Source organism: Pongo abelii, chromosome 10 (genome assembly GCF_028885655.2).
Source record: "Pongo abelii isolate AG06213 chromosome 10, NHGRI_mPonAbe1-v2.0_pri, whole genome shotgun sequence".
Classification (NCBI taxonomy): Eukaryota; Metazoa; Chordata; class Mammalia; order Primates; family Hominidae; genus Pongo; species Pongo abelii.
In genome coordinates, this window is record NC_071995.2 from 88,529,466 (window position 1) to 88,553,849 (window position 24,384).

General features: G+C 41.1%; 1 long non-coding RNA gene across 1 annotated transcript in view; it reads left to right on the plus strand.

The window, feature by feature from the left end:
* The first annotated feature begins 344 nt into the window (after positions 1–344).
* LOC129049184 (uncharacterized) overlaps positions 345–24,384 on the plus strand; it is a 30,781-nt gene continuing 6,741 nt past the window's right edge. Inside the window, exon 1 of the long non-coding RNA XR_008512034.2 lies at positions 345–519. This is a non-coding gene — a long non-coding RNA (uncharacterized LOC129049184). The remainder of the gene's footprint in view (positions 520–24,384) is intronic.

Below are 24,384 nucleotides of genomic sequence, written 5' to 3' on the forward strand. Positions count from 1 at the left end.
TCACTTATAAGTGGGAGCTAAATATTGAGTACACATGAACACAAAGAAGAGAACAATAGACCCTGGGAAAGTAGAGGGTGGGAGGAAGATAGAGATTGAAAAACTACCTATCAGGTACTATGGTTATTACCTTGGTGGTGAAATAATCTGTACACCAAAACCCGGGGATGTGCAATTTACCCATGTAACAAACCTGCACATGTACCCCCTGAACCTAAAATAAAAGTTGGAAGGACAAAAAATTTTAAATAACAAAAATAAATCTGTTAATTAAAAAACATTGATTATCTGTGGAAGCCCGGAGGGTGGAAATAATATCCTTCACTGATTGAGTGCTCATGAAATGCCAGGAACTATGCTAAATATTTTACATAATTATCTTATTAATCCTTACAACAGGTATTGATACTTTTTTTCACACGAGGAAACAGAAGACTGAGAAGAAAAGAAGCCTGCTCAAGGTCACATAGAGCTGGAATTTAAATTCAGATCTATTATACTTTTAAGGACTGTGGAAGGGTGAGTAAGAATAAGTCACAGATTTCTAGTGTTTTGCCCATATAATCAAAATTACCCTTATTATGAAGATAGAAATGTCATCATATCTGGGCCCAACTACACTAAATTTTAAATCACCTGACTATGCCTTTTTATTCTGATTCTCTGATCTCCAATGAACTGTCTCTCTTGGAAAATTATTTGGTAGACACTGATCTTATGAATGTGGCAGTTGATTCCACCAATGAGCACAAACTCATTCTTAGTCTGCTTAAAAACTAAGTTAATACATTGAGGACCAAGGTAATTTCACCCTATGAGAACTCTGGAAAGGCAACCAAATGATATCTTTATTCATTCATTTGCTTGTCCATTTGCTATTCTTCATGATTGCTATGTGCAAAGCACTGTGCAAGTCATTGGAGATACAGTGCTATAACAAGAGACATATTTTTATTGTTCTCAAGACCTAGTATACTAGGAAATAGAGACATGGAAGAAATCTTTTTTCAGGTAGTTAACTTTAATAATTATTGTAGGACCCAAGAAGAATTGCAGGATGTGATGTAGGTATGGAATAAGCAAACTTATCTGATATAGGGAATCAGAGAAAGTTTACCTGTTGAAATTTCTCTGCATTATATTTTGAATATTAATGTGTTTCTGATACCTCAATAGATTTTTGGGAGATATTGGGCTTTTAATTAAAAATGACCAGTAAGTGATCTAAAATATCTTCCTGGAAGTTGGGGGAGAGAGAGAGAGGGAGCACAAGCTAGAAAATAATGCTGATAGTTTAAATGGTGGGAGTGGATGAAAGCAGACGCAAAGAGGAAATGACAGTCTTTGGGACACCTATCCTTAGAGGGCAGGAGGAAATTGAGAAACCAAGGAAAGTAAAGTTATAAAGTAACCAGAAAATAAAAAGTGCTGGCATAGTTCAGTATCACCATATTCAAAGGAAGATAAGATTTAAAAGAGGCAGGAAAGATTGTCACCAGGATCAAAAGCTATGGACAAGAGACATAGATTGAGGACAGGAACTGAAGGTTGTGGTAGAGATTACTGACCTATAATAGACCCATTCTGTTCTTCTCTTTTATAAGCAAATGGATTCCTGATTCTTAGCTGAGCACAAGGTTGCCTAGTAAAAGAATTACATATATCCACCTATTTTGCATCTTTATGGGCCATATGAATAGTTCTGACCAATTACATAAACAAGAAATATTGAGTGGAGCCTCTGGTAAGTGCTACTCAAAAAAGGGGAACGTGTCTTTCTTACTCCCTTCATTTAGTTGGTTGCTTGGAATGTTGGTGTCATGCTAAGGGGTCCAGCAATCATGGTAGGCCCTAGAAGATGGATACTACATTCCTAACATTACAAGGACCTTGAAGAAATTATACATCTTTCCCCTATTTTCTCCATCCTCAGTGAAGGGGTTAGTTTGAATAAGAAAGAAGTGGGCTCCAATAGAAATTTTGAGGTGTGTATAATGGTGAAATATTGAAGAAGAAAATAAGAGCCTTTCTTCTATTTTTCTGACCAAATAATGATGGCACTTCCTGTCTTCTTTCACAGTGGGAAAGATAATATAAACTATTAAAAATATATAATTCTAAATCTTACTCTGTAACCTATTATTAAATTTTTGAAGGTAGCATTTTCACTTTTCTCACCTGTATGTTTCTCCATGGTGTCTAGCAGAGGCCATGTCAAATTGCAGAAACTCATCTATTCTCCGTGACCATGACTCCTGGCCAGAACTGAGTGGGCAGTGGATAGGACATCTGAGCCAAGTTGGTGCAATCATATTGGCTCTTTCAGGATCTTGGAATTGGAATTTAGAGACCTGTGACTTATATGAGTATACTTGGGAGTTATAAGGCAATGGCTGTTCTGTATGTACATAGAGAAGCAGAGACAACATGTATGGAGAGAGAGAATGATAAAGCAGCCATATAGAAGAAAGACAGACTGTGTGTTCCTTGAGAGACAGTGTGTGTAAGACAGAAAGGTAGAGATAGGTTGAAAGAAACAGAGAGAGAGAGAGAGATAAAGAGAGAGAGAAAATGATAAAAGAGTAGCTACTTGGATTTTTGATCTGTCTCCAGGCCTTCTGAGGCCTGCTTGCATTTCCACATACCATCACTCAAGACTCAAGATAATCTCTGTGATGAGTCTTTGTAACTTGCACACCAAAAAAAAAAAAGTCTTCATGCATGATAAATTATTCCCTGCAGTTCCACAGAGATCTTCTAAGGGAAAGAAAATATAAGTCCCCTTAACCCAATCTCAGAATGGCCTTATTTTAGTTTTGTGACAGTTACTAGTGGTCCAGAGTATTTTTCAGGTTCCAAGGGAGACATGGAGATGTGGGACTATTCAAACATCTGGAACTTGAGGATGTACTCGGGGCTATAGTTAGAGGTGATGATAGAAGTGAAAAAAGTGAATAAGACGATCAACTTTTAATTTTACAAGCTCAAACACTCAAGAAACCAAAGCATCATGAATGGAAAAGATAGGGTACATTTCTAACTTTAAAATAATTATAATCTAGGTAGAGAAAAGTAAAATATACACATATGCACCCAGAACTAAATGAGTGCTACAGATTATAAGCATTATAAGATATAAAGAAGATAGCTATTATTGCTGGGCTATTGTTTTCAGGTATTAAGAACGTCAGGTTTGATTTAGGCTATAAAGGACAACTTTGCTCTCACAACGGAAAATGTAGTGACTTGAGGTCAGCTTTTCTACTGACTAGATATGTGACTGTGATCAGCCACTTTACATTTCCAATTTCACAGCAGTTTCCTCCTCTGTAAAATGAGGGCTTTGTATTGGATTCATTAATTCATTCAAAACATAAACTTTAAGTGCCCACTGTAATGTACAGAACTAGGAATACTGCATAACTACCAGTCTTCTAAAAAGACTGTCTCTCTGACGTGGCTATGAACAAAAGACAGTGGGAGGCAACTAAGCTGCCTACAGGTAAAGAAAAGCTCCATTGAGACCATGTTTGGATGAATAGGAGTTGTTAGGTGAATCTGATAATGATGGAACCTTCCAGAGAAAGGGTTGCATAGATCATTGCAAATGTTTCTTGTAGCATTAATATTTTTCTTTGCTTCTGCTTTGTTTAGAGGAGGAGGAAGGGAGTGAACAAATGTTGGGTAGGAGTTAAGCATATGAATTGAAGAGAAGATAGAAGGAAATAATTTCCTGGGCTTCTTCAAAACCCTAAAATGTATTCGAAGTGAATTCCATGAAGGAAAACACATGAAAAAGCAGATAATTAAAACCTCCTTTGCCTCCTCTGTATTTCTGTCTTGTATAAGATCTTAGAGATACTGCAAAAATGATATAATAGGATTCATGTCCCTCATAGACGTTTAGGACTCCCATCCAGAGGCAGTGTGTGGAGTGCTTAAGAATTTGAGTTTTGAAGACAGATCACATGCTAGCTAACACCACCACCTACTAGTTGTAAGATCTTTAAAAAATTTAAACTTTTTTATGCCTTTGTCTTCTCATCTGTAAAATGGAGATGATAACAATAGCTACTTCCTATGGTGAGAATTAAATGTATTAAACATATAAAGTGCCTAGAACCAGCACATAAAAGCACACTGGCATTTTAAAATAATAGCATATTAGTTATTATTACCTGTTATTCCATAGAGAGTTCACCACCGAGGTGAGGTAATGGCAATATGCCTCCCTACACTAATGAGTAACCTGAGGGTGCTTCCCTGTGCATGGTCTTCAATAGGGATGGCTTAGAATTTGCTTATTCAGTCATGATACAAAAGTATGTCCAATGAGGCCCTATTTCAGGCAAGGTGAACTATATTTAAGGAGAAATAAATAAACCGTGAAGTACAATATTCCAACACAAGGCAGTACATTTTAAATATAAAACAAATATTTAGGAGCTCAGAGGAGGCAGATGTGACAGCTGCCTGAAACATCAGAGGACACTTCTTGGGTGGCATGGGAAGTGTACAATGACAGACATCATTTCAGGGATTGGAGTCAGGATTTGCCTCAGCTGGTTTGTGCACCCTCTTTGCAGTCACAAGCCTTTCTTTATTCTCCCCTGAGCTTTTAGAGCAAAATCTGATCCAGAGACTGGGGATGCTGGAGGAGCGTCAAGGCTGGGAAAGTAACATGCACTGTGTTCGCAATCAACAGAAAAGATATTTTTAAACAAAAACAATTTTCCCAGTTTCCAAGAAGAGAAACAAAAGGCTTTTCTAAAATGAAAGAAACTGTTCTTCTTGTTCTGTGACTTTTATGTCACTTAGACCACAAGCCAGTGCTTAGAAACGGTTATTTTCCTGTGGACATCGCTGCATGGATACTTCTTAGAAGGACATAACAGCATTAGCACTCAATCCCAGGCTCTGCTTACCCTCCAATGGCAGTCATTTTCAAAAACAATAAAGATATCTGTGCTTGGTCTCTCTGTCTTGATTACACTGCAGGCACAACCTGTGTGGGGAAACAATATCCTGGATCATACTGAAGGTTCGCACAGATGGAACATTAGTGGGAGGGGTTGCCAGCTACTTCCCTGCCAACTTGTTAGTGCTGGAGACATTATCCTCTTATTTTGCCAGTTTAATAGAGGATCAGTCGTAAAGATTCACTGTAGGCTCAGCAACATAATTATTATCTATGGTCTCTGCATTAACTGTGAGAAAACATCATAGTCTGAATCTGCCTAATTTCAAATGCCAAGCTGTGCCCACATTCAGCCCACAACTGAACCTGAATACTCAATATATCCTTAGCATTGCTACTGTTGTCATCATGGTGGATGTTAAGTACAGGTTTGCCCAAGCTATGATGTTTAACTGTTGCCTTACTGCTTCTGTATTTCTTCTGTTTCCCTGACCCTTTTCAACACCAGCCCCATGCAATTTAAAACTATTAAAAAGGTAAAAATCGGTGTCACATTTAGTTCTGGTCTCAGTACAGAAGTGCCAAGCCCCTGCAAATTTGGAAAACAAACTCCTTAACAGATGGGCCACATAAAGTTTACAACATGTGCAATGTGGGAGGTAGTACGGCTCTGGGCAAGAAACAGAGGACTGGAAGTTTGGGAGCTCAGGGTTTTTGAATTTGCTTTTGCTTTTTGTTTGTAGGCAGATCACATAAGCTTATATCCTTCAATTCTCTCTTATGACCTGATATCTACCTTATAAGTGAGTGAGTAATAAGAAATCAGGCAATTTTTTTCCTAATATGAAACAGTATCAAAATGCTATTGCTCCTGCTGGGATTATGTGCAACTGGTATCAAATTGTTAATAAAACGTGGCAGCAAGATCTGGAAAAATCCATGATGTAATCTTAGATCTAAAAGACAGTTCTCTTTTATTGAGGACAGGTATATAACTAATGAGATGTAGTTACTGATAGAAAGGATGTTGCTAGCCTTAGACAAATCTTTGAAAAAGGTTGGATTGTGATTTCTAAATCTACACAAGCAAAATAACTTTGGAGTGGCCTTTGAAACCTGACATGTTAGAACAATTTTAGAACCAAATTCTTTTGATATGAATTTGATAATAGTCTAATAACAGAGGTTCTCAAACATAAATGACCTATTTAAAATTATAAATATCTGAGACTCACCACCAGCCTGTGATTAAGAATCTTTGAGGAAAATGGCGTGAACCCGGGAGGCGGATCTTGCAGTGAGCCGAGATCACGCCACTGCACTCCAGCCTGGGCGACAGAGTGAGACTCCGTCTCAAAAAAAAAATTCAGCTCTCTCTCTCCCTCTCCCTCTCCCTCCTCTCCCTCCTCTCCCTCCTCTCCCTCCTCTCCCTCTCCCTCTCCTTTCTTCGGTCTCCCTCTCCTTTTTTCGGTCTCCCTCTGTTGCCGAAGCTGCACTGTACTGCCGTGATCTCGGCTCGCTGCACTCTCCCTGCCTCGGGCTCCTGTGACTCTCCTGCCTCGGCCTGCCGAGTGCCTGGGATTGCAGGCGCGCACCGCCACACCTGAATGGTTTTTGTATTTTTGGTGGAGACGGGGTTTCGCCGTGTTGACCGGGCTGGTCTCCAGCTCCTGGCCTCGAGTGATCTGCCTGCCTCGGCCTCCCGAGGTGCTGGGATTGCAGACGGAGTCTTGCGCACTCAATGCTCAATGGTGCTCAGGCTGGAGTGCAGTGGCGTGATCTCTGCTCGCTACAACCTCCACCTACCAGCCTCCTGCCTTGGCCTCTTAAAGTGCTAAGATTACAGCCTCTGCCCCGCCGCCACCCCGTCTAGGAAGTGAGGAGCGTCTCTGCCTGGCCGCCCATTGTCTGGGATGTGAGGAGCCCCTCTGCCCAGCCGCCCCATCTGGGAAGTGAGGAGCGCCTCTGCCCGGCCGCCCCGTCTGGGAGGTGAGGAGTGCCTCTGCCCGGCTGCCACCCCGTCTGGGAGGAAGTGAGGAGCACCTCTGCCTGGCTGCCCCATCTGGGAGATGAGGAGCACCTCTGCCTGGCCGCCCCGTCTGGGAGGTGAGGAGCGCCTCTGCCTGGCCACTGCCCCGTCTGGGAGGTGAGGAGCGCCTCTGCCTGGCCGCCACCCCGTCTGGGAGGAAGTGAGGAGCGCCTCTGCCCGGCTGCCCCATCTGGGAAGTGAGGAGCGCCTCTGCCCGGCCGCCCCGTCTGGGAGATAAGGAGCACCTCTGCCCGGCCGCCCTGTCTGGGAGGTGAGGAGTGCCTCTGCCCGGCCGCCACCCCGTCTGGGAGAAAGTGAGGAGCGCCTCTGCCCGGCCGCCCCATCTGGGAAGTGAGGAGCGCCTCTGCCCGGCCGCCCCGTCTGGGAGGTGAGGAGTGCCTCTGCCCGGCCGCCCCGTCTGGGAGGTGAGGAGTGCCTCTGCCCGGCCGCCACCCCGTCTGGGAGAAAGTGAGGAGCGCCTCTGCCCGGCTGCCCCATCTGGGAAGTGAGGAGCGCCTCTGCCCGGCCGCCACCCCGTATGGGAAGTGAGGAGTGCCTCTGTCCGGCCGTCCCGTCTGGGAAGTGAGGAGCGCCTCTGCCCGGCCGCCCCGTCTGGGAGGTGAGGAGCGCCTCTGCCCGGCTGCCTCCCCGTCTGGGAGGAAGTGAGGAGCACCTCTGCCCGGCTGCCCCGTCTGGGAGCTGAGGAGCACCTCTGCCTGGCCGCCCCGTCTGGGAGGTGAGGAGCGCCTCTGCCCGGCTGCCTCCCCGTCTGGGAGGAAGTGAGGAGCACCTCTGCCCGGCTGCCCCGTCTGGGAGCTGAGGAGCACCTCTGCCTGGCCGCCCCGTCTGGGAGGTGAGGAGCGCCTCTGCCCGGCCGCCACCCCGTCTGGGAGGAAGTGAGGAGCGCCTCTGCCCGGCTGCCCCATTTGGGAAGTGAGGAGCGCCTCTGCCCGGCCACCACCCCGTATGGGAAGTGAGGAGCGCCTCTGCCTGGCCTCCCCGTCTGGGAAGTGAGGAGCACCTCTGCCCCGCCGCCCGTCTGGGAGGTGAGGAGTGCCTCTGCCCGGCCGCCCAGTCTCGGAGGTGAGGAGCGCCTCTGCCTGGCTGACACCCCGTCTGGGAGGAAGTGAGGAGCGCCTCTGCCCGGCTGCCCCGTCTGGGAGATGAGGAGCACCTATGCCCGGCCGCCCCGTCTGGGAGGTGAGGAGCACCTCTGCCCGGCCGCCACCCCGTCTGGGAGGAGGTGAGGAGCGCCTCTGCCCGGCCGCCACCCCGTATGGGAAGTGAGGAGCGCTTCTGCCCGGCCACCCCGTCTGGGAGGTGAGGAGGGCCTCTGCCCGGCCGCCCCGTCTGGGAGGTGAGGAGCGCCTCTGCCTGGCCGCCACCCCGTCTGGGAGGAAGTGAGGAGCACCTCTGCCCGGCCGCCCCGTCTGGGAAGTGAGGAGCGCCTCTGCCCGGCCACCCCGTCTGGGAAGTGAGGAGTGCCTCTGCCCGGCCGCCCAGTCTCGGAGGTGAGGAGCGCCTCTGCCTGGCTGACACCCCGTCTGGGAGGAAGTGAGGAGCGCCTCTGCCCGGCCACCCCGTCTGGGAAGTGAGGAGCGCCTCTGCCCGGCCACCCCGTCTGGGAAGTGAGGAGTGCCTCTGCCTGGCCACCACCCTGTCTGGGAGGAAGTGAGGAGCGCCTCTGCCCGGCCGCCCTGTCTGGGAGGTGAGGAGTGCCTCTGCCCGGCCGCCCTGTCTGGGAGGTGTACCCAACAGCTCCGAAGAGACAGTGACCATCTGGAGCGGGCCATGAGGAAGATGGCGGTTTTGTTGAAAAGAAGGGGGCGAGGTGTGGGGAAAGGAAGGAGAGATCAGATTGTTGCTGTGTCTGTGTAGAAAGAGGTGGGCATAGGAGACTCCATTTTGTTCTGACTAGGAGAAATTCTTCTGCCTTGGGATGCTGTTGATCTATGGCCTTTCCCCCAGCCCCGTGCTCTCTCTGAAACATGTGCTGTGTCAACTCAGGGTTAAATGGATTAAGGGTAGTGCAAGATGTGCTTTGTTAAACAGATGCTTGAAGGCAGCATGCTCTTTAAGAGTCATCACCACTCCCTAATCTCAAGTACCCAGGGGCACAAACACTGCAGAAGGCCGCAGGGACCTCTGCCTAGGAAAACCAGAGACCTTTGTTCATGTGTTTATCTCCTGACCTTCTCTCCACTATTATCCTATGACCCTCCCATATCCCCCTCTCCGAGAAACACCCAAGAATGATCAATAAATACTTCATAAAAAAAAAAAAAAGAATACATTAATAAAAGAGGAAGTAAAAAAAAAAAAAAAAATTCAGGCTCTCAGGCCCTACCCCAGACCTATTCAATTTAGCAGTATTTTAAGATCCTAGGTGATTCCTTTATCATTTTATGGTCTGAAAAGTACATTAGGCAAAAAAATAATATGCTCAATTGAAATATTCCTTTAGAGGCTCTTAAAAATTCAGCCATCCCCGTTTGACTTAGTACCGAGTAAGTGAGCATTGTAAACCCATTTTACAGATGCTAAAAGTAGCTAAGATGCCATGGGAGAGTTAAGAGTCTAGAGCTACATCCTTCCAAAACTATGTTAGTTTTTTTTTTTTTTTCCCTTGTTTCCATTTCTTTCTTTCTTTTTCTTTTTTTAATTGAGATACTGTCTCATTCTGTCACCCAGGCTGGAGTGCAGTGGCACGATCATGGCTTACTGCATCCTCTACTTGCCTGGCTCAAGCTATCCTCCAACCTCAGCCTCCTGAATAGCTGGGACTACAGATGCACGCCACCACACCCAGCTAATTTTTGTATTTTTTTGTAGAGATTGAGTTTTGTCATGTTGCTCAGGCTGGTCTCAAACTCCTGGGCTCAAGCCATCCACCCACCTCAGAATCCCAAAGTATGGTGATTAAAGGCATACGCCATCAAAAAAAAAAAAAAAAAAAAAGAATCTTTGGAAGTAGAGCTAAGAAATCTTTAGTTTGAAAAAGGTCCCTAAATAATTCCAATGACCAGTTGTACTTGGGCATTATCATAATTCATAAAATATATAAATCAATATGAAAGTTTTTGAACAAATTAAAGTTGACTAAAATTCCAAAGCCAAAGAAAGAAATATGGAAATTGTCATTTAAGAGGACAGATAATTGGCATAGGAGAAAATAGGAGAGAGAGAGGAATGCTAAGAAGAAAAATCCACAGTTCAGTCACAAGGAAGAGAAAAAAACAGCCTTTGACAGTATGTCTTAGTCCACTTTCTGTTGCTATAATTGAATACCACAGACTGGGTAATTGTTTAAAAAATACATTTATTTCTTACTGTTCTGTAGGGTGGGAAGTCCAAGTTGTAGGGACCATATCTGGTGAAGGCCTTCTTGCTTGTGGGGACTCTGCAAAGTGGTGCAGGGCATCCATGGTGAGGGGGTACATGACAGGCAACCAAAATCTATTTTACAACAAACCCACTCTCATGATAACTAACCCACTCCCATGATGATCCATTAATACATGAGCCCTTTAGTCTGTGAATCCATGAATGGATTAATCCATTCATGAGGGCAGAGCCTTCATGACCTAATCACCTCTTAAAGGCCTTACTTCTTAATACTGTTACATTGGGGATTAAGTTTCAATGTGAACTTCAAAGGAGACAAAAATTCAAACCATAACAGAATAATAGGGGTCCTGAAGGTGAAAGTGGAAAGAGAAATTTATCAGTGTGAATAGAGAAAAATCTCTGCAGAGACTCAAAATATATGTGCCACCTTCCTTATAGAACTTCTCACATTTTGCTTCTATTTTTGCAGCATGTCCAATTTACAATCCATTTTCCAATCTGAATTCAGAGTTCACTTTTAAGAATTCAAATATGAATCATAGTTCTGGCTTGTTTAAAGCACCCGGTAGCACTCTTATGTTGTGCAGAATCAAATACGAAGCATTGTCCTGTATAAGCTGATTTTGCCATACCTGTCCAGCTAAACTTTGCTTCACTTATCTGATTGCTGTTTTCTTTGTAGGCACACTGACCTTTTGCCATTCTTGAGATACGCCAAATTTCTTTCCATCTGGGGCCTTCAAACATATTATTTTTCTAGTAAAATTTCATTCAGCACTCCTCCTGCTCTGCCCACTGCCACTAGTCAACTGCAGATTTCTGGCCATCTCTTACATCAGAAATGATATGTCATTACTCAGAGAGGACTTCTCTGACCATTTAATGTAACTTAGGTCCCTTCATTGTAACAACAAGTTACCATATATTTTCCTGATAAAGCTAATCATAAGGCCAGGTGCATGCCTATAATCCTAGCACTTTGGGAGGCCGAGGCAGGAGGGTCACATGAGCCCAGGAGTTTGAGACCAGCCTGGGCAACATGACACAACCCCATCTCTAAAAAAAATACAAAAAATTAGCCAGACATGGTGGTGCATGCCTGTAGAGTCCGGGAGGTCAACATTGCAGTGAGCCTTGATTGTGTCACTGCACTGCAGCTTGGGTGACAGAGCAAGACCCTGTCTCAAAAATCAAACAAAAAACCTAACCATAATTTGTAACTTTATATTTACTTATTATTTGGAGAATTACTATTTTATTGATTATATTTGTACACTGTCATGGTGTACATTTGGTATTTTGTTACATGCATATGATGTGTAATGATCAACTCAAGGTATTTAAGATATCCATCACCTCAAGTATTTATCATTTCTATGTATTGGGAAGATTTCAAATCCTCTCTTCTAGCTATTTTGAAATATACAATACATTGTTGTTACTTATAGTCACCCGACTCTTCTGTTGAACATAGGAACTTATTACTTCTACTTAACTATATATTTTTGCCCATTAACCAAAATCTCCTTATTTCCCTCTCCGACTACCACAACACACACCCCTCCCAGCCTCTAGTATCTATCATTCTACTCTTTACCTCCATGAAAATCAACTATTTAAGCTCCCACATATGAGTGAGGACATGTGATATTTGTCTTTCTGTGCCTGGTGTATTTCACTTAATGACCTCCAGTTCCATCCATGTTACTGCAAATGACAGGATTTCATTCTTTTTGTTTTTGTTTTTGTTTTATGGCCAAGTAGTATTTCATTGTGTATGTACTACATTTTCTTTATTCATTCATTTATTGTTTAACACTTAGGTTGATGCTATATCTTGGCTATTATGAATAGTGCTGAAATAAACATGGGGGTGCAGGTATCCCTTTGAAATAATAATTTATTATATAATATTTTATTTTATATATAATAATTGCATTGATATATATCCAGTAGTGGAATTGCTGGGTATGATAGTTCTACTTTTAGTTTTCAAAGAAATCTCCATACTGTATTCCATAGTGGTGGTACTAATTTACATTCCCATCAACAGTACAAAGGAATTTCCTTTTCTCTATGTCCTAACCAGTATCTGTTGTTTTGTGTTATTAATAACCATTCTTACTAGGGTAAGATGATACCTCAATGTGGTTTTAATTTGCATTTCCCTAATAACTACTGATGTTGAGCATTTTTGCATATACCTATTGGCCATTTGTATGCCTTCTTTTGAGAATTTTTTATTCATATTCCTTTGCCCACTTTCTAATATGTTTATCAGTGTTTTTTGATGTCAATTTGTTAGCATTTCTTGCGTACAACAGAAATTAGTCTCCTGTCAGATGAATAGTTTGCAAATGTTTTCTCCCATTCAATTGGCTGAGTCTTCATTTTGTTGATTGTTCTCTTTGCTGTGCAGAATCTTTTTAATTTAATATAGCCCAGTTTGTCTATTTTTTGTTTTTGTGGCTTGTGCTTTTTAAATATTTCCCATAAAATCTTTTATTTTTATTATTATTATTTATTTTAAATTTTTTATTTCCATAGATTTTTGGGGAACAGATGGCATTTGGTTACGTGAGTAAGTTCTTTAGTGGTGATTTGTGAGATTTTGATGTACCCATTTTTGCCTAAACCAACTACCTATAGTTTTTCTCCTGTTTTGCTTTTTTAGTAGTTTTATAGTTTTAGATCTTACCTTTAGGCTTTTAATTCATTTTGGGTTGATTTTTGCATATGGTGAGATATAGGGGTCCAGCTTCATTCTTCTGCATATGGTTATCCAGTTTTCCTAGCACTATTTATTGAAGAGGATGTCCATTCCTCAGGGTATATTCTTGGTGGCTGTGTTGAAGATCAGTTAGCTGTAACTATGTGGATTTTTATCTGGGTTCTCTGTTCTGTTCCATTGGTCTCTGTGTCTACTTTTATATCAATATTGTACTGATATGGTTTAGCTCTGTGTTTCCACCCAAATCTTATGTCAAATTGTAATCCCCACATGTTGGAGGAGAGGACAGCTGTGAGGTGATTGAATCATGGGGGTGGACTTCCCCCTTGCTGTTCTTGTGATAGTAAATGAGTTCTCACGATATCTGGTTGTTTAAAAGTGTGTAGCACCTCCCACTTCACTGCTTCTCTCTCCCTCTCTCCTGCTCCACCATGGTAAGACATACTTTCTTCCTTTTTGCATTCTGCCATCATTGCAAGTTTCCTGAGTCCTTCCCAGCCATGTCTCCTGTGGAACTCTGAGTCAATTAAACCTCTTTTATTTATGAATTACCCATCTCAGGTGGTTCTTTATAGCAGTGTGAGAACTGACATACACATACTGTTTTGCTTACTAGATCTTGTAAGGTATTTTGAAGTGAGGTAGTGTGATGCCTCCACCTTTGTTCTTTTTGCTCAGTATTTCTTTGGCTATTCAGACTCTCTTTTGGTTCCATACAGATTTAGGATTGTTTTTTCTATTTCTGTAAAGAACGATGTGGGTGTTTGATAGGAATTGCATTGAATCTGTAAATTGCTTTGTGCAGTGTGGTTATTTCACCAATATTCATTCTTTTTATCCACAAGCGTGGGATGTATTTCTATTTGTTTATGTTATCCTCAATTTTGTTTCTTTAGGGTTTTGTAGTTTTCCTTGTAGAGTTCTTTAACTTTCTGGATTAAATTTACTCATAGGTGAATTTTGTAGCTATTGTAAACGTGATGGCTTTCTTTATTTATTTTTCAGCAATTCTATTTTTAGTATATAGAAGCCTTACTGAATCTTATATGTGAATATTGTATCCTGCAACTTTACTGAATTTATCAGATCTAAGAGTTTTGCTTGAGTATTTTTAGTTTTTTTCTAAATATAAGATCTTGTCATCTAAAAATAGGAACAATTTGACTTCCTCTTTTCTAGTTTGGATGCCTTTTATGTCTTTTTCTTGCCTAATAGCTTGGGCTAAGACTTCTGGTACTATGTTGAATAGTAATGGTGAAAGTGGGCATTCTGTCTTTTTCCAGTCCTTAGAGGAAAACTTTTTAGCTTTTCCCCATTTAGTATGATGTTAGCTGTGAGTTTGTTATATGTTACCTTTATTTTTTTTAAATTTTTAAATTTTTTATTGTTTTTGGAGATGGAGTTTAGCTCTTGTTTCCTAGGCTGGAGTGCAGTGGTGCAGCCTCAGCTCACTGCAACCTCCACCTCCTGAGTTCAAGTGATTCTCTTGCCTCAGCCTCCCAAGTAGCTGGGATTACAGGTATGTGCCACCATGCCTGGCTAATTTTGAATTTTTAGTAGAGACGAGGTTTCTCCATGTTGGTCAGACTGGTCTCAAATTCCCAACCTCAGGTGATCCACCCACCTCAGCCTCCCAAAGTGCTGGGATTACAGGGGTGAGCCACCACCCTGGCCTATGTTACCTTTAGTATGTTGGGTTATGTTTGTTCTATACCTAGTTTGTTGAGAGTTTCTTTTTTCAATCAGGAAGTGATGTTGGATTTTACCAAGTGCTTTTCCTGCATCTATTGAGATGATCACATAGTTTTTGTCTTTCATTCTGTTGATATGATGTACCACATTTATTGATTTGCATACGTTGAACCATCCTTGAATCAACAATGAAATCCAACTTGATCATGGAGTAGTATCTTTTTGATGTGCTGTTGTTTGGTTTGCTAATAATTTGTTGAGGATTTTTGGCATCTCTGTTCATCAGGGATACTGGCCTATAGTTTTTTTTTTGTTGTTGTTGTGTCCTTTTCTGGTTTTGGTATCAGGATGATGTTAACCTCATAGAATGAGTTAGGGAGAATTTCCTCATCTTCAATTTTTTGGAAGAGTTTGAGGAATATTTGTTTTACTTCTTAAAAAACATGGAAGAATTATGTGGTGAAGCCGTCTGGGCCTGGTTTTTTCTTTGTTGAGAGACTTTTTATTACTGATTCAATCTTGATACTAGTTGTTGGGCTGTTCAGGTTTTCTTTTTATTCCTGATCCAATCTTTGTAGGTTGTATGTGTTCAGGAACTCACTCATTTTCTCTAGGTTTTCCAATTGGCTGGAGTATAGTTTTTCATAATAGTCTCTAATGATCTTTTGTATTTCTGTTGTATCAGGTTTTTTTTCTTTTTTTTTTTTTGAGACAGAGTCTCATTCTGTCACCCAGGCTGGAGTGCAGTGGCGCAATCTCGGCTCACTGCAAGCTCCACCTCCCAGGTTCACGCCATTCTCCTGCCTCAGCCTCCCAAATAGCTGAGACTACAGGAGCCTGCCACCATGCCCGGCTAATTTTTTGTATTTTTAGTAGAGATGGGGTTTCACCATGTTAGCCAGGATGGTCTCGATCTCCTGACCTCGTGATCCGCCCATCTCGGCCTCCCAAAGTGCTGGGATTACAGGCATCAGCCACTGAACCTGGCCAGTATCAGTTTTTATATGACCTTTTTTGTTTCTGATTTTGTTTATTTGTGTCTTCTCTCTTTTTTACTTAAGATTTGTTTGTGGTCTAACATATGATAAATCCTGGAATGTGTTCTATATGCTGATAGGAGGAACATGTATTTGTAGTTTTTGGATAAAATTTTCTGTAAATGTCTATTAGGTACATTTGATCTAAAGTCTAATTTAAGTCCAATGTTTCTTTATTTTCTGTTTAGATAATCTGTCTAATGCTGAGAATGTGGTGTGGAAGTCACTGACTGTTACTGTATTGAAATGTATCTCTTTTTTAGATCCAGTAATATTTGCTTTATGAACATGGGTGCTCTGTGTTGGGTGCATTATATACTTAGAATTGTCACATCCTCTTAATGAATTGATTACTTTATCATTATTTAATGAGCTTTTGTCTTTGTTTTACTGTTTTTGACTTAAAGTCTGTTTTATCTGATATAAGTATAGCTACTTCTGCTTGCTTTTAATTTCCATTTGTGTGGAGTATCTTTTTCCATCCTTTTACTTTGAGTCTTATGTGTCTTCACAGAGAAGTGAGTTTTTTATAGGCAGCATATAGTTGGGTCATTAAAAAAAAAATCCATTCAGCCAGTCTGTATCTTTTAAGTGGAAAATTCATTTACATTCAAGGTTATTATTGGTAGATGAGTACTTATTCCCATTATTTTGTTGTTGGTTGTATGGTTGTTTTGTATATTCTTTGTTTCTTTATTTCTCTCTTATTTATCATTGTGGTTTGGTCATTTTCTGTGGTGGTAATATTTATGTCCTTTCTCTTCTTCTTTTGTATGTTTGCTTTGGCAGTACATTTTATGCTTTTGTGGATTTTCGTGATAATTGATCTGTCATTTCACTTTCAGGTGTAGGACTCCCCGAAGCATATATTGTAGGGTTGGTCTAGGAGTAATGAATTACCTCAGTTTTTGCTTGTCTGAGAAAGACTTTATTTCTCCTTTATTAATGAAGGATAAATGTTTCTGGCCATGGTATTCTTGGTTTGTAGGCCTTGTTTTCCAGCACTCCTGGCCTATAAGGTTTCTGCTGAGATATTTGATGTTAGTCTGATGGGGTTTCCCTTATAAATGACTAGACACATTTCTCTTGCTATTTTCATAATTCTCTCTTTACCTGACTTTTGACAACTTGATTATAGTGTGTCAGGGCAAGGACAAAATGTAACTTTTTGGGTTGCATCTATTTGGAGATCTCTGAACTTCCTGTATCTGAATGTTTAAATCTTTTGCTAGACTTGGGATGTTTTCAGTTATCATTTCATTAAATAGATTTTCCATGACTTTGGTCTCTTCACCTTCTGAAACATCCAAAATTAACATATTTAGTTGCTTTATAGTGTCCCATATGTCACATAGGCTTTTTCATGCATTTTTATTCTTTGTTTTTGTTTGTTTTGGGGTGTTTTTTGTTTGTTTGTTTTTAGTTTTACAGAGTTATTTCCAAAGACTGTCTTCAAGTTCTGAGATTCTTTCTTCTGCTTACTCTTGTCAATTGCTGAAACTCTCAAATGAATTTCTTGTTTCATTAACTGAATTCTTCAGCTCTAAGATATCTTATTTCTGGTTTCTTAAATGATATCTATCTGTCTGATAAATTTCTCACTCATGTCCTGAATTTTTAATCTGATTTCTTTGTATTGTTTATCGGTTTTGTTTTTCTGTATCTCACAGGGCTTTTTAAATACTATTATTTTGAATTCTTTTCCTGGGATTTCATAAAATTATTTTTTCTTTAGAATCTGTTGCTGAATAATTATCGTGTTCCTATGGAAGTATAATTTTCTTTGTTTCTTTTTTGTGTTTCTTGAGTCCCTACGTTGATATCTGATGTCATAGTTGTTTCTACAAATTTTGAGGATTAGTTTTCATGGGAAATATTTTTCCTGGAGATGTATCTATGGCGTTGGTTGGGTAGGACATTTTATCTTTAATTCTGGGTGCATGCAGTAGTGTAGTCTCTATATGATTTCTTTGGCTATAAACAATGTTAGTGGTGCTTGTGATTTTTTTTTGTGGCTTATGCTGCAGTTGTTAGTGGAGGCTGTGTTGGGGTTTTGCTGAGGATGAAGATGCAAATCACGCTGGTCTTTGGGCCCCATTGGTGACAGTGGTGGGCTATACATGTGTGACCTTGGGCCCCTAGTCAGCATACAGAGTTTTAGTGGGTACAAATAGGCCTATTCTTGGCCTTCTAGCTTGCTGGGATGCTGGCAGTGGCAGTGGTGGGCTGGGCAGATGGCAGGTCTTTGTTCTCCTGCATAATGTGTATGGCATAAAGAGATGGAAGGTAGTGGTGGTAAGTCAACCCTTGGGCTCTGAAGCAGCAGATGTTTGTGTTAGCAGCGGCTGCAGTTTGCTGAGTGTGCCAGTCTCTAGGTGGCACATATGGGTGACAGCATCTTGCTGTGACAGTAGTGGCAGGTTGGGTGAACACATTCTCAGATCCCCAGGAGGAATGCACAGATGCCGGTGGTGGTGGACAGAGCAGTGCAATCCCTAAGCCGTTGTGCCATGTGCTTGGATATTGGATGGAAAGCAGTACCAGGCGGAGAAGGCCTGTCCTTAGGCCCACTGGTGGTGCATTTGGATGCTGACTGTGGTGGGCAGATTGGGGTGATCTCAGGCTCCTCTGCAGAGTGTTTATGTGGCTGCAGCAGCATTGATGGAATGTAGGGGGAGTCTTTTCTCAGAAAGCATGCAAATTCCCTATAGTCCTGCTACTTGGGGAGGGGGAGCAGAGTTGCTAACCATGACTGTAACCATGTGCAGATAATTCTCAGGCTGTTTGGGGTGTGCTCTTTAGCCCCCCGTGGAAGCATTAGCAGTGGGGTAAACTAGTCCTCAACGTACATGCCAGTGGATGACAGCAGTCCTGCTAGTGGGGAGGGTGGGTCGCTGCTAATGATGTGCACTTTGGTCCCCAGCAGCAGTAGTGGCATTTGAGTTGGGTGACAGTAGAGCCTGTCCTCAGAGTGTGTGTGCAGCATCACTGCTGCTGGGGTGGGTTTGGATTGCTTTCTGTGGCAGTAATCCCAGGTGGGTGGTTCTCTGAGTCCGGGGAGTATGTGATTTGGCTCCCTTTGTCCCAGGGGTAGCCTCCCAGCACACTGTATCATGCATTCCCCATGATGCAGGACACTGTGTTTGCTAGAGTCCTGGGGATCCTGCTGCTCTGCTGGGTCTGACAGGTATTGTGCTGTGCAGACCCTTGGATGAACGTAGAGGGGATGTTATTGAGGCTCCAGGAATATGGAGATGCAGGGATGTTGGGCTCCAGGGCAGGATGCAGTATAGTGGGGACTGGGCTCTCAAAATGGTGCCATGCTGCAGCTGCCTATAACTCGGGGTGTGTGGAATCTGGCATAAGCTCCCTCTCTGGAGCAATGCCATCATGCAGGTTCCAGGAAGGTCCCTATGCTATTCTCAGAACCGTCAAGGGATTTTCTAGTGGCAACATTGCAGGAGTCCACAGTGGGAAGGCAGACCACTGGGAATCTCTCACTTACACTTTGCCTGCACTAGGGAGCCTCTGCTGGCTTCCAGCCAATCTTGGCTGAGCTGGCTGCCTTGACTCCTGCTCCTTCTGTGCGTCAGGTGTTTCCTGTCATTTCTCTCTTGAATTCCAGTGTTCTTTCTTAGATGCCCTATTTAAAGTGTGATTAGCTACTTGCTATTTTTGTTCTTCTTTGTGGAGGAGGCAAGTGTCAGATGCCTCTAGTAAGCTATCTTAAAGCCTTTTGGTAGTTTAAACTTTACAGTAGAGAATGAACTTCATACAGGTGAACTGTTTTGTTCATTACTATGCATGTATATGGTATCTACCACAGAGTTTGGAACATAGTGTATGCTCAATAATATGTTAAAGTATTTGCTCAATAAAGTATATGCTCAATAACATGTTAAAGTAATTAATGAGTACATCATATGTGCTCAGAGACCCTTTCAGTGTGCAATTGATACTATGTCACACATACTATCTAATGGTATTGTTCTAAGTACTTTGGGGAGTAAAAAGACAATTCAAAGGGCTGGAAAAGATAGATATGTAGGCAAAAATATATAATAATTTGCAGAATGAATTGAATCTTACAACAGAGGCACAACAACCAGAAGTAACTAATTTTGTTTCCTAGATTCAGGCAAGACTGGTTACTGGGGATCATTTTAGGCACTTAAACTGGGCCTGAAAACTATATAGGATTTCAATAGTAAAATAGAGTAAACACAGAAGTTCTGACTTAGATCACAGCCTCCTCCTGTCAGACTGATACCTTTTCTATTCTGTTAGATGAGACACTTGCTTTGCATTTATGTGTGTGTTGACAGGTAGACAGAACAGATCGCCATATTAGCCCACCACCTACAGTTGATTGGATTTGAATTGACATCCTGATCCAAAATGATCTAATCAGTTTTGTCCTCCTGAGATTTGTAGTTGCAATTTCAAAATCCCAGGCAGATAGTGGCAGGTCCTGATCCTTTTAGAAAATGTTAACTTGGAGTTCAGGACAACTTTGTTGTTATTTTGTCATGAACATAGAGAGGCAGGGAAGGCTGGTTAAATGTAAAGAGAAGAGTGAAGAATATGTAAGAAGTGTAGATGAGAAGAAAAGAGAAGAGACACACACACAGAGTGTTATGGTCTTTATATATTTTTCAGATTTTATTTTCACTGCATTATGAGACTTACTTTATCCCCATTAATTAAGCTAGAATTAATGTGTGTCTATTATTTCAACTATAGAGAGCCTTAATGAAGACAGATGAAAAGGTGTGGGAAGAATTACAAACAGAGGAAAAAGTGATGAGCCAATCTGTAGACCAGAGCATAGAGTATGTAGGGACATGATCTATATGTTTTCCTATTTCGTGATCCCATTTCTGAATATCAAGATGATGAATAAGTTATTGATAGAAATCTGGCAACTTAAATCACCAATTATGGAGAAATAAAAATCTAAGTATAATATAGTGTGTGAATTTTATTTCCTAGTAGAAACTATTATGAAAGGATGAAGAAACCATTGGAATTGAGGTCCTATCTATCAACTGGGTTGCAGTCTTTACTTTGCCACTGACTGGTTATATAATATTTTATAAGTTACTTGACCTCCCTGGGCCTTGGCTGATAAAGGACAAAAATATTTGAGATCTCTGGGTTCATCTAAAAGGAGTGATGAATAGCAACTGAAACTATTTTTATTGTCTGGCAATTTCTAGTTCCTCTATTTTCTTTTGTATTGTGAAATTTATTGAGAGCTTGTTCTGATTTTGGATCTTATGTGAGAGGCTGTGACACCTAGATGCATAAGTCACAGTTCCAGTCCTTGAAAATCTCACAGAAAAAAATAAATAGTAGGTGAGAGTCATGTAAATGAATTTTGATTCAGTTTGCTTTAATGATATGGACAACGTTCCAAAGAATTGTTTAATTTTGTTTGGGATCAGAGTGTGATGGTGGGAAAAGGCTTTAGCAAAGAGGGACCACTTTAACTAGATAATAAGGGAAGGGTATTCCATGCTGAGAGAAAGATAAGCACATATGCCAGTTACTGACTTATTGCCTCTTGGGTCTATGTTCATACTTAGTAGCCTTTTCACAATTCGTTGCTTATAGCAATGAAATGGGTGCTTTAATAATTTTCCATTGTCAGCTGGAAAGACATTAAGCTTTGTCAATAGTAGATGCTAGAGAAACTGTGAAGGGGAAAAGATTTTGCTTTATAGTTCCAGGGGGTTGGCTGAACAGGTGCCCTTATGGCTTCTGCAGCTTTTAGCTTCTGTAGAGCACAGTAGCCAGCAGTACCCACAAACCTGCAGCTCCCCAAAGCAATCCCTTGTGGTCATTTCATAGCACAGTGCCTCTGGCGAGACACGTTCTTATGAGTGGCTTACTCAGCAAGTCCCAGAGAGTGAATTTCCAGCAAATTTCTCTAGCACGATGACTTCTGTGCCATCCCTGATTCATTGCCATGCACTCTCCAACAAATTCTGGATCTCAGCGTTTGGCAGAGGTGGGCTTCCTTGTTGCTCTGTCTCAGTCCTGGAGGTGATAGCTGCTCCTTATAGCTGCTATTTCTATATTCTTTAGAGTTTGCTTTTCTTTTTTCTAGCCAATCCTTTATAACTCAAATCCTCTGTTATAGTTAATCATTCTTTATATTAAACTTTTCCTGTCCAAATTTTTCTTTCTTGGTAAGACTCTTCCTGTTACAAGGCAAAAACAGAGAGGCTTCAGAACACATAGCATATTCAGGAAAGAAATACTGCATCCTAATGAAGTGTAGTTGGTGGGTGGAAAGGTGAATATAACATTGGATAGGTTGCCTGGCTCTCGGAAATCAAAAGGTGTGAATACTGTGGTAAGGATTTCAAGCTGCAAGTGATGGGTGTGCTTCTGTGTTCTAGGAAAACTCACTCTGAAAGCAGTGTGGAAGATTAATTATTGTAGATGGGAAGGATTGGAGGCAGTATGATGCTTTTTTCGGTGGGGGGTATTACTATAATCCAGGAGACATATGAGAAGGGCCTTTATTAAAGCACTGACAGCCACAGATAGAGAGGGATGAATGCAAAGGAGGCAGAATTGAAAAAACTTGATGACCTTTTTGATAGCAAGATGAAGAATTTTTGTTTGATGATTTTATAGATTTGAGATTTTCATACTGGATTACTGAGGGATGGTGATTTTATAACTTAGGTAGAAGTTAATAGAACAAACATGTTTGGGGAAATAAGGAATACTTTTATGTTTGTTTGAGGTATGTTGATTTTAAAGAAACAAGAAGAAAAATACTGGGTATTACTCTGTTTAAAATATACTGGACAAGAGCAGTCAGGCAAGAGAAAGAAATGAAGGGCATCCAAATAGGAAGAGAGAAAGTCAAACTATCTCTGTTTGCAGATGACATGATCCTATACCTAGAAAACTCCATAGACTTGGCTCTAAAGCTCATCAAGTTGATAAACAACTTCAGCAAATTCTTAGGATACAAAATCAACATACAAAAATAACTAGCATTCCTATGCACCAAGAACAGTCAAGCTGAGAGCCAAATCAAGAATGCAATCCCATTCACAATTGCCACAAAACAAATAAAATACCTAGGAATACAGCTAACCAGGGGGGTGAAAGATCTCTACAAGGAGATCTACAAAACACTGCTCAGAGAAATCAGAGATGACACGAACAAATGGAAAAACATTACATGCTCATGGATAAGAGGAATCAATATCGTTAGAGTGGCCATATTGCCCAAGCAATATATACATTCAATGCTATTCCTATCCAACTACCAATGACATTTTTCACAGAACTAGAAAAAAACTATTTTAAAATTCATATGGAACAAAAAAAGAGCTTGAATAGCCAAGGCAATCCTAAGGAAAAAGAACAAAGTGGGAGGCATCATGCTACCCAACTTCAAACTATACTACAGGGCTACAATAACAAAAACAGCACAGCAATCGTACAAAAAGAGATACATAGACTAATGGAATAGAATAGAGAACTCAGACAGAAGGCCACCCACCTAGAACCATCTGATCTTTGACAAAGCTGCTGACAAAAACAAGCAATGGGAAAAGGACTTCCTATTCAATAAATGGTGCTGGGATAACTAGCTAGCCATACACAGGAGATTGAAACCTGACTGCTTCCTTATACCATATGCAAAAATCAACTCAAAATGGATTAAAGACTTAAATGTTAAACCCAAAACTATAATATCCCTGGAAGACAACCTAGGCAATACCATTTGAGACTTAGAAATGGGCAAGATTTCATGATGAAGAAGACAAAAGCAATTGCAACAGAAGTAAAAATTGACAAATGGGATCTAATTGAACTAAAGAGTTTCTGCATAGCAAAAGAAACTATCAACAGAGTAAACAGACAACCTACAGAATGGGAGAAAACTTTGCAAACTATGCTTCTCTCAAAGGTTTAATATCCAGCATCTATAAGGAACTTAAACAAATTTACAAGAGAAAAAAAAAAGAACCCCATTAAAAAGTGGTAAAGGACATGAACAGACACTTTTCAAAAGACACATATGCAGCCAACAAGCCCGTTTTACAAAGCCCAACATCACTGATCATTAGAGAAGTGCAAATCAAAACCACAATAAGATACCATCTCACACCAATCATAAAGGCTATTATTAAAAATTAAAAAAAAAATTTTAAAAAGGTGCTATCTAGGTTGTGGAGAAAAAGAAATGCTTATAATACACTGTTCGTGGAATTGTAAATTTGTTCGACCGTTGTAGAAAGTAGTGTGGTGATTCCTTAAAGAACTAAAAATATAACTACCATTCAGCCCAGCAATCCCATTACTGGGTAGATGCCCAAAAGAACGTGAATTGTTCTATCATAAAGATACATGAATGTGTATGTTCTGTATGTTCATTTACAGCACTGTTCACAATAGCACAGACTTAGAATCTACCTAAATTCCCATAAATGGTAGACTGGATAAAGAAAATGTGGCACGTATCATGGAATACTATGAAGCCATTAAAAAGAATGAGATCATGGCCTTTCCAGGAACATGGATGGAGCTGGAGGCCATTATCCTTAGCAAACTAACGCGGGAACAGAAAACCAAATACCACATGTTCTTACTTATA